Source organism: Aotus nancymaae, unplaced genomic scaffold, assembly GCF_030222135.1.
Source record: "Aotus nancymaae isolate 86718 unplaced genomic scaffold, 86718_ANA_hifiasm-v0.15.2.pri h1tg000028l, whole genome shotgun sequence".
In the NCBI taxonomy this organism is placed as follows: domain Eukaryota; kingdom Metazoa; phylum Chordata; class Mammalia; order Primates; family Aotidae; genus Aotus; species Aotus nancymaae.
The window spans coordinates 13,445,358-13,452,873 of record NW_026988441.1 but is presented as its reverse complement, the minus strand read 5'-3'; the positions used below and the strand labels follow the sequence as shown (position 1 = coordinate 13,452,873).

Genomic DNA, 7,516 nt, shown 5'->3' with positions numbered 1-7,516 from the left:
CACCATGCCAGCTAATTTTTATATTTTTTTGTGGAGGCAGGGTTTCGCCATGTTGGCAAGGCTGGTCTCGAACTCCTAACCTCAGATAATCCACCCACTTCGGACTCCCAAACTGCTGGCTGGGATTACAGGTGTGAGCCACCTTGCCCAGCTGGCCTTGGGATTTTTTCTCCCAAAATAATGCCCATTCCTGTGACACCTCCTCAGGGAGGTTTTCTGCATCTTTTTTCTTTGTGCCAATAAAAAAAGGACAAAGTGGGGGCAGACTAGGAGTAGAGGATACTAGAACATGCTACTTCTAGAATTCCATAGTTTCTGGAATGCCAGAGCTTCTGAAGCATAGTAGAGCTGGGCACGGTGGCTCGTGCCTGTAGTCCCAGCTACTCAGGAGGCTGAGGTGGGAGGATCGCTTGAGTCCAGGAGTTGTGGGCTGTATTGCGCTATGCCCATCAGGTGTCCGCACTAAGTTCGGCATCAATATGGTGACCTCCCAGGAGCGGGGGACCACCAGGTTGCCTAAGGCGGGCTGAACTGGCCCAGGTCGGAAACAGAGCAGGTCAAAACTCCCGTGCTAATCAGTAGTAGGATCGCGCCTGTGAATAGCCACTGAACTCCAACCTGTGCAACATAAGGAGACCCTATCTCTGAAAAAACAAACAAACAAAAAACCACAGTAGAGAGGGGTCTCGAATGTCAGGACATCTTGGCCACAAGGCTATTCTGGAGTGCTTGTGGATTAACAATGTTAGAGTTCTCCCCTGCTTATCAGAGAATCCAGAATGTGGACTTTCTGACAAAACAGGCTGGACAATCACTGATTCTAAAATAGGAGGGTGTCAGGGGAGTTCATACCCATGAATCTCCCCCAGGAGGAAAATCTTGCATGCCAGGATGTCTGGAATGCTGAGAAGTATAGGATACAGAAAGGAATCTGTTTAACTAGGAAATGTAGAGAATGGGAGAGATCCTGGCCTATTGGCCCTTCCAGAGCACTGAAGGGTTTGTTTGCATTTCAAGAAATCCATAATGGCAGGAGGTTCCAGATTATCAGAGAATCTAGAACACAAATGAGGGACCTAAAAGGTGAGTGCTAGGCCGGGCGTGGTGGCTCATGCCTGTAATCCCAGCACTAGGGATTGCCTGGAAGCCTAGGCAGGTAGATCACGAGGTCAGGAGTTTGAGACCAGCCTGATCAACATGGTGAAACCCCATCTCTATTAAAAATACAAAAATTAGCCGGGCATGGTAGTGCGCACCCATAATCCCAGCTATTCAGGAGGCTGAGGGAGGAGAATTGCTTGAACCCTGGAGGTGGAAGTTGCAGTGAGCCAAGATCATGCCACTGCACTCCAGCCTGGGCGACAGAGTGAGACTCCATCTCACAAAAAAAAGAAAAAGAAAAAGATTTAATGAACGTCCCACAAGTCAAATTTAAAAAAAAAAAAAAAAAAGGTGAGTGCTTCTGTACCTGGGTATTCTGAAATAGCTGTGTCTCAAACCTAGTTTTGTTTTTGTTTGTTTGTTTTTGAGACAGGGTCTTACTCTGTTGCCCAGGCTGGAGTGCAGTGGTGCAATCACGGCTCACTGCAGCCTCCACCTTCTCAAGCAATCCTCCTACCTCAGCCTCCTGAGTATCTGAGACTACAGGTATGTGCCACCACGGCCAGCTAATTTTTAGGTTATTTTGAGGAGACATTGTCTCATTATGTTGCCCAGGCTGGTCTCAAACTCTTGGACTCAAGCCATTCTCCCGCCTAAGCCTCCCAAACTGCTGGGATTAAAAGTGTGAACTACCATGCCCAGCCTCAGACTCTAAAAAATTTTTTACATGCTAGGATATTCAGAATATTTGGGGATATTGGCATATTAAGAATTCTAGTATGTGGGGGTAGGGGCTGAAGGTCAGGAAATCTAGACTATGGTGGTGTTTTTTAATGCTCACATATCTAGTATATTAGGGTCATTTTTCATTTCCAGGCCAGAGAATCCAGAACGCTCATGTTTCTGGAATGCTGGTCATTCTATTTGTATTTTATTTCTTTTTTACATTTTTATTATTTTATTTATTTATTTATTATTTTTTGAGACAGGGTCTCACTCTGTCACCCAGGCTGGAGTGCAGTGGCGTGATCTTGGCTCACTGCAACCTCTGCCTCCCAGGTTCAAGTGATCCTCCCACCTCAGCCTCCCGAGTAGCTGAGATTACAGGTGGGTGCCACCATGCCTGGATAATTTTTGTATTCTTAGTAGAGATAGGGTTTCACTGTGTTGGCCAGGCTGGTCTCAAACTCCTGACCTTAAGCGATCTGCCTGCCCTGGACTCCCAAAGTGCTGGGATTATAGGCATGAGCCACCGCACCTGGCCTCATTCTAGAAATGAGAGAGAGAGAGAGTGAGCGAGCGAGCGAGAGAGAGAGAGAGAAAGAAAGAGAGAGAGAGGAGGGAATCTGGGATGTCAGCAAATCTAGAACGCCAAAAAGTTGGGTTATCTAAATGCTAGAGATAGTATTATCCTAGTATAGTATTAACTGCGTGTGTGTTTTTGTGCATGAGAGGGCATGGGGGAGGGGTGGAAGAATCTGGAATGCCGAGCCACTAGAACTCTGAGGAATTCTGAAGGGTTGAGATCAGTTAGGATCTAAGGGGTGACAGACACAGCTCTGGGAGATAGTGACACTGATGCGGGGAATTGGGAGCTGGGGACTCCAAATTCTAGGGGGAGGGGAGGCCAACGCCGGAAGTTGCAGTGGTGAGCCAGAGGCTGTTGCCTAGCAACAAGCATTGAAGATGCGCTGGATCCCGGACAGCAGGGAGAAATTTCAGCAGCGCCCCCAGCAAATGCTCCAGCCACAGGGTAGGAGGTGGTGAGGGGGGAAGCGGGCAGGGATACGCTGTCCTGCAGGGTCATGTGAGCAGGGGTCTTGGGGGCTTATACAAAGACAGGGTCATGCAGTACAGTCATTGGGCAGAGCTGGGCTCTGGGACAGCCCACGAATGGCTGTGAATGGAGTGCGAGTGCCGTGGTCACTGCCCCAGGGATTGTGTGTCCCTGGACGGTGCTGGACCCAGATTTCTGGGTGTCAGTGTGAGATGGAGGCATGGATTGTTGTAGGTGGCAGAAACGGTGTGTAGCCGTGTGAGTCAGCCTGTGAGTCTCACTGTAAGCTGGGGTGGTGGGGGGTGGTGAAGGGCTTCCCCGTCAGTCCTGCACACTCTCCTGGACTGGAAGAAGGGGCAGGAGTGGGGGTGTGGGGATGCAGTCGGATCAGCTGCGGTTCTTGGTCTGGGGTGGGCTCCATGGTCAGGGCGTGTGGCCTAGTACCCTGTGTGGGTGGAGCCTGGGATCCACGAGGTGGGGGCGGGGCTAACGCTACAGATCTGGAAACCTTAAGAATCCAACTGTTGTGCAATGTGGGGCCTGGAACCCCAAAGCGAGACAAACATGAAAGGGGTGGGCTTGGGATCCTACATGTGGTCCCGTCCCAGTTTTCTGTGGGAAAGGGTATGGCCTGAAACTCGGTGGAAAAAGAGGTAATTAGGGGGCGGAGTCTGAAGCTCTAGGGGCGGTACCTTTAGGAGAGAAGGGGCTTCTATTTCAAAGAATATAGATAGGATGGAGCCTTGAATTTATAATGAAGGGAAGAAAGTGGGCTTGAGACTCTAAGTTTGAAGGCTCGAAGCCTGGAACCCACTAAATCGGGTGTGGACGGGGTTTAAAGCTCCCTGTGGCTTGCGGCTCCTAGTTAGTGGTGAAGACTCTTAGGCAAGGAGGGGATCAGAACTCTCTTTTATATAGGTTTATTATTTATTATTGAGACGGGGTCTCACTCTATCGTCCAGGCTGGAGTGCAGAGCAGTGGTGCCATCTCAGCTCACTGCAGCCTCCGCTTTCCAGGCTCAAGCGATCGTCCCACCTCAGCCTCCCGAGTAGCTGGGACTACTGGCTCATGCCACCACGCCCGGCTAATATTTGGATTTTTAATAGAGATGGGAGTCTTGCTATGTTGTCCAGGCTGGTCTCAAACTCCTGGACTCAAGCGATCCACTCACCTCAGCCTCCCAAAGTGCTGGGATTGCAGGCCTGAGCCAGGGTGCCCAGCCGAACTGGGAACTCTCTAAGGAGAAAGTCTGCAATTCCAGGGAGTGGAAGGCAGCTCTTGAGAGCATTCAAAGACTCAGGCAAGGAAGGGAGTCTGATACCCTCTGGGGGTGGCGATAAGTGGGGTGCAGGAGGGGCAGAGCCAGGAGCCCCCTGGGAACGGAATTTGTGGCTCAGGGGCAGAGCCTGGCTGGGTTCACTGAGGGGCAGAACTTTGGGGAACAAGTTTTGCAGATGGTGAGCTTGGAACCCCTGAAGCCTAAGGCCTTGAGATGGGATCAATTATTTGAGAAGACCTAATGTGAACTTGGGACCCTCAGAGGGGCAGGACCTGGGGCCTAGTGTGGGGTTGGTGCTCCATAGGCAGAATCCTCAGTCTCTCGAGTGGAAAGGGGTACCTGTGGGGGGCTTCCAGCTTGTACGCCAGCGAGGGAGCTAAATTCTGGCCAAATTCTCCCAGAAGTGGGAACAGAGGCCTGAGGCCTGCCAGAGAGAGATCAGCTTAGGGGACCCTGCCTGCCCCCATCCCCAGCCTCCATATTCCTCTCATTGTGTAAGCACCCCTACTCTTCGGGCCTCTGCTCCACGAGAAGGTTCACGGAGCCAGTAGCCGAGTCCTAATTTCCCCCCACCGCGTGGGGAACTCGAGATCCCCCGCGCCCCGCATCCAGCACCTGTCCCTGCTGCCTTCTGATTGGCCGCGCGGCGAACGCCGGCGGCGCCGGGCTGTGATTGGCGGGAAGTTCGCAGCCCTTGGCTGGACGGTGGAGAAAGTGAGTCGGCCTCGGGCGGGGGCGGGGGCTGGGGGGGGGGCTGGGGCGGGGCTGCTGCGAGCCGGACCCGCCGGACAGACCGCCCGCCCGGAGCGGGACTCGGAGCCCGACACGATGCGGAGGCCTGGCCCCAGCGGCCGCCGCCCCCTCCTGCTGGTGCTGCTGCTGCCGCTCCTCGCAGCCGCCGCCTCCGCTGCCAGCCCCAGCCCCAGCCCCAGCCCCAGCCAGGTCGTCGAGGTCGCAGGGGTCCCCGGCCGCCCGGCCAGGTAAGCCCCGCTGCGGCCCCTGCTTCCTTGTGCCCCCTCCACTGGTGGTCCAAGAGGACCACGGCTTTCGGATTTAAGGGAAATCGAACCCACTGCTTCGATGCGGAGGTGAAAGGAGGGCTCTTGGATTAATTAGGCGCCCCCAATTTGTAGAGGTTAGAATCCGAGAGTACTGAGATTTTTATGGGAAGGAGTCCCCTCCACTGCGGTGGAGCAGGTTGAGTCTCCAGGGAATCCTGAAGTTTCTTCCGGAAAAGATCTCTAGTTTATTGGGGCGGGGGTGGGGTGATTGAGCTCTCCTAGAATGATAGAGACATGTGGGGTCCTCGGGCTAGGGTAGAGTTCCCCAAGTTTCTTGGGTGGGTAAGGAGGAAAGGTATTGGGGGATTCTGGAGGGACTTTATGAGGCCGCTGAGTTGTCCTGGTTTTCTAGGATTTGGGGGCTCTGTGTTCATGAAAAAGGACATTTGGGTTTTTCGAATCTGTCAGGAAGACATGGATTCTCGGGTTGATGGCGGAGGGGCTTGTGGGGAGTTGGGTGGGGTGGAGGAGTCCTCAGGCTTCAGAACTGTTGGGGTTGGGGATGCTCCAGTTTCCTAGAATTAAAGGACTCCGGGATTGAATGAGGCTCCAGTGATTTCACGGCGAGAGATCCAGGATTCCCTATAGATCTGGGGGCCATAGGCGCCCCTCCAGTCTGCGGGTGACGGGACTGAAGGAAGCCGTCTGCCCAGCACCCCCACCCACCCTCCCCGCCCGGCGGCCCAACGCTCCGTTACAAAGGCCCCGGGCTCTGCTCCCGCCTGGGTCTCTGCGAATGCGTTTAGTAACCCGAGCCGCAGCGGGGGCGGGGCCGGGAAGGGGTTAACCTGGAGAAAAGGCGGGAGGGACGACGGCAGGATTGGGGATCCCCGAGGCTCCCCTCCAGGTGGCTTCATCCTCCACTGGACCCCACCCACTTGAGAGGGGCCCAGCCGCTGGGCACCCCCTTCTCTGCACCCCGCTACTGCTCTCCTCTCGGAGTCTGGGCGCGCTCCCTTGTCTCTAGCCCCCCCCTTAGCCTAGCGATAATGGACTTGTCTGGGGGGCCCCTTCATTGCGACGCACTTGAACCGGAGCTGGAAGCTCAGCCACTGAGACCCTCTGAGCTCGGAGATGTTTCCAAGAACGGCACCCTTCTCCTGGTCAGGCGGGAAACTGAGACCCAAAGACCAAGATTCGCAGGCTTCTGGACACATCGTGGAAGGGCAAGAACGGGCTAGAACTCAGGCTCTGGGATTCCCAGTCCTGGACTGTGAGCCTTTATCCTCCTCCACCTCAGCACCCTGCTGGACACAGTCAAAGGGAAGAGCCTTCCCTCCCCAGCTGCCGAGGCCTGTGGAAGTGGCGCCACCTGTCGGCCAGGCTCAGGATGGCGTCTGAGTCTCGGACCTGGATATGGGGAGGGCGGGGTTCTACATTCCCAGACAGCCCGGGCTTAGAAATGCGCTTATAAATCGAGTCTTTTTTTTTTTAATCGCTTTTAAAATAACGTATTTTTCAGTAAAGCCTTACCGCCAAAACCTCTTCATAAGACAAATAAAAGTAAGGTTGCTGTGCCCTTCAGCCCAGAGAGTCTAAATCAATTTGCCTCCCATTGTACAGATGGAGAAACTGAGGCGTGGGGAGAACCTCAAGTTAGTTACGTATCTGTTTCAAGCCCCCCTCAGGATTCGTCTTGGTTTCCCCCCCTCCGATCACCCTCCTTTGCAGAGTTCTGGGATGCTAGGGGCGTAAGTGACTTCCACCCCACTATTTATAGCGTTGCTACTTGTCGCTGCTGCCCAGGCCAGACGTCTAGGAGGAGCCGCTGCATCCGAGGTGGGTTCTGGCAGATGGAGTATGAGTAGGGAGCAAAGGGGGGTAGGAGGAGAGGGGCAGGGAGTGCCCCTTCCCACCCCTCATCCCAGCGGGAGAGGTGGATGCATTTGGTAGAGAAGTACTTGGTCTCCTCCTTCCCCACTTAGTCCCTGGCTGTCTCCCAAGCCTCCTGCAGGGTCCGAAGCTGCCAGCCCAAAAAGTGTGCGGGCCCCCAGCGGTGCCTGAATCCAGTGCCTGCAGTGCCTAGCCCCAGCCCCAGCCCCAGCCCCAGCCCCAGTGTGAGGAAGAGACAGGTGTCCCTCAACTGGCAGCCACTGATGTGAGTGGGCAGTCCCTCCCCTACCAACTCCCCAGGAACTCCCAGCCTTGCCCCCCTTTCCGCTCCACCTCCCTCCCACCTTCCCCCCACCTCCCCCTCCCCACACCCCATCTCTCCTTCTCTCTCCCCCCTCCCTCCCCGGCTCTTTCTTTCACTATCAGCCTGTATGTCTATTTCATCTCTTCCCTCCCTATCTCAG

At 54.6% G+C, this 7,516-nt stretch overlaps 1 long non-coding RNA gene across 1 annotated transcript; it reads left to right on the top strand.

Moving 5' to 3' along the window:
- Window positions 1-2,775: 2,775 nt before the first annotated feature.
- On the top strand, window positions 2,776-7,174 carry LOC135276746 (uncharacterized). Its single transcript, XR_010344266.1, has 3 exons — window positions 2,776-2,854; window positions 6,940-6,998; window positions 7,164-7,174. It is a non-coding gene; the product is annotated as an uncharacterized LOC135276746 (long non-coding RNA).
- The last annotated feature ends 342 nt before the right edge of the window (window positions 7,175-7,516 follow it).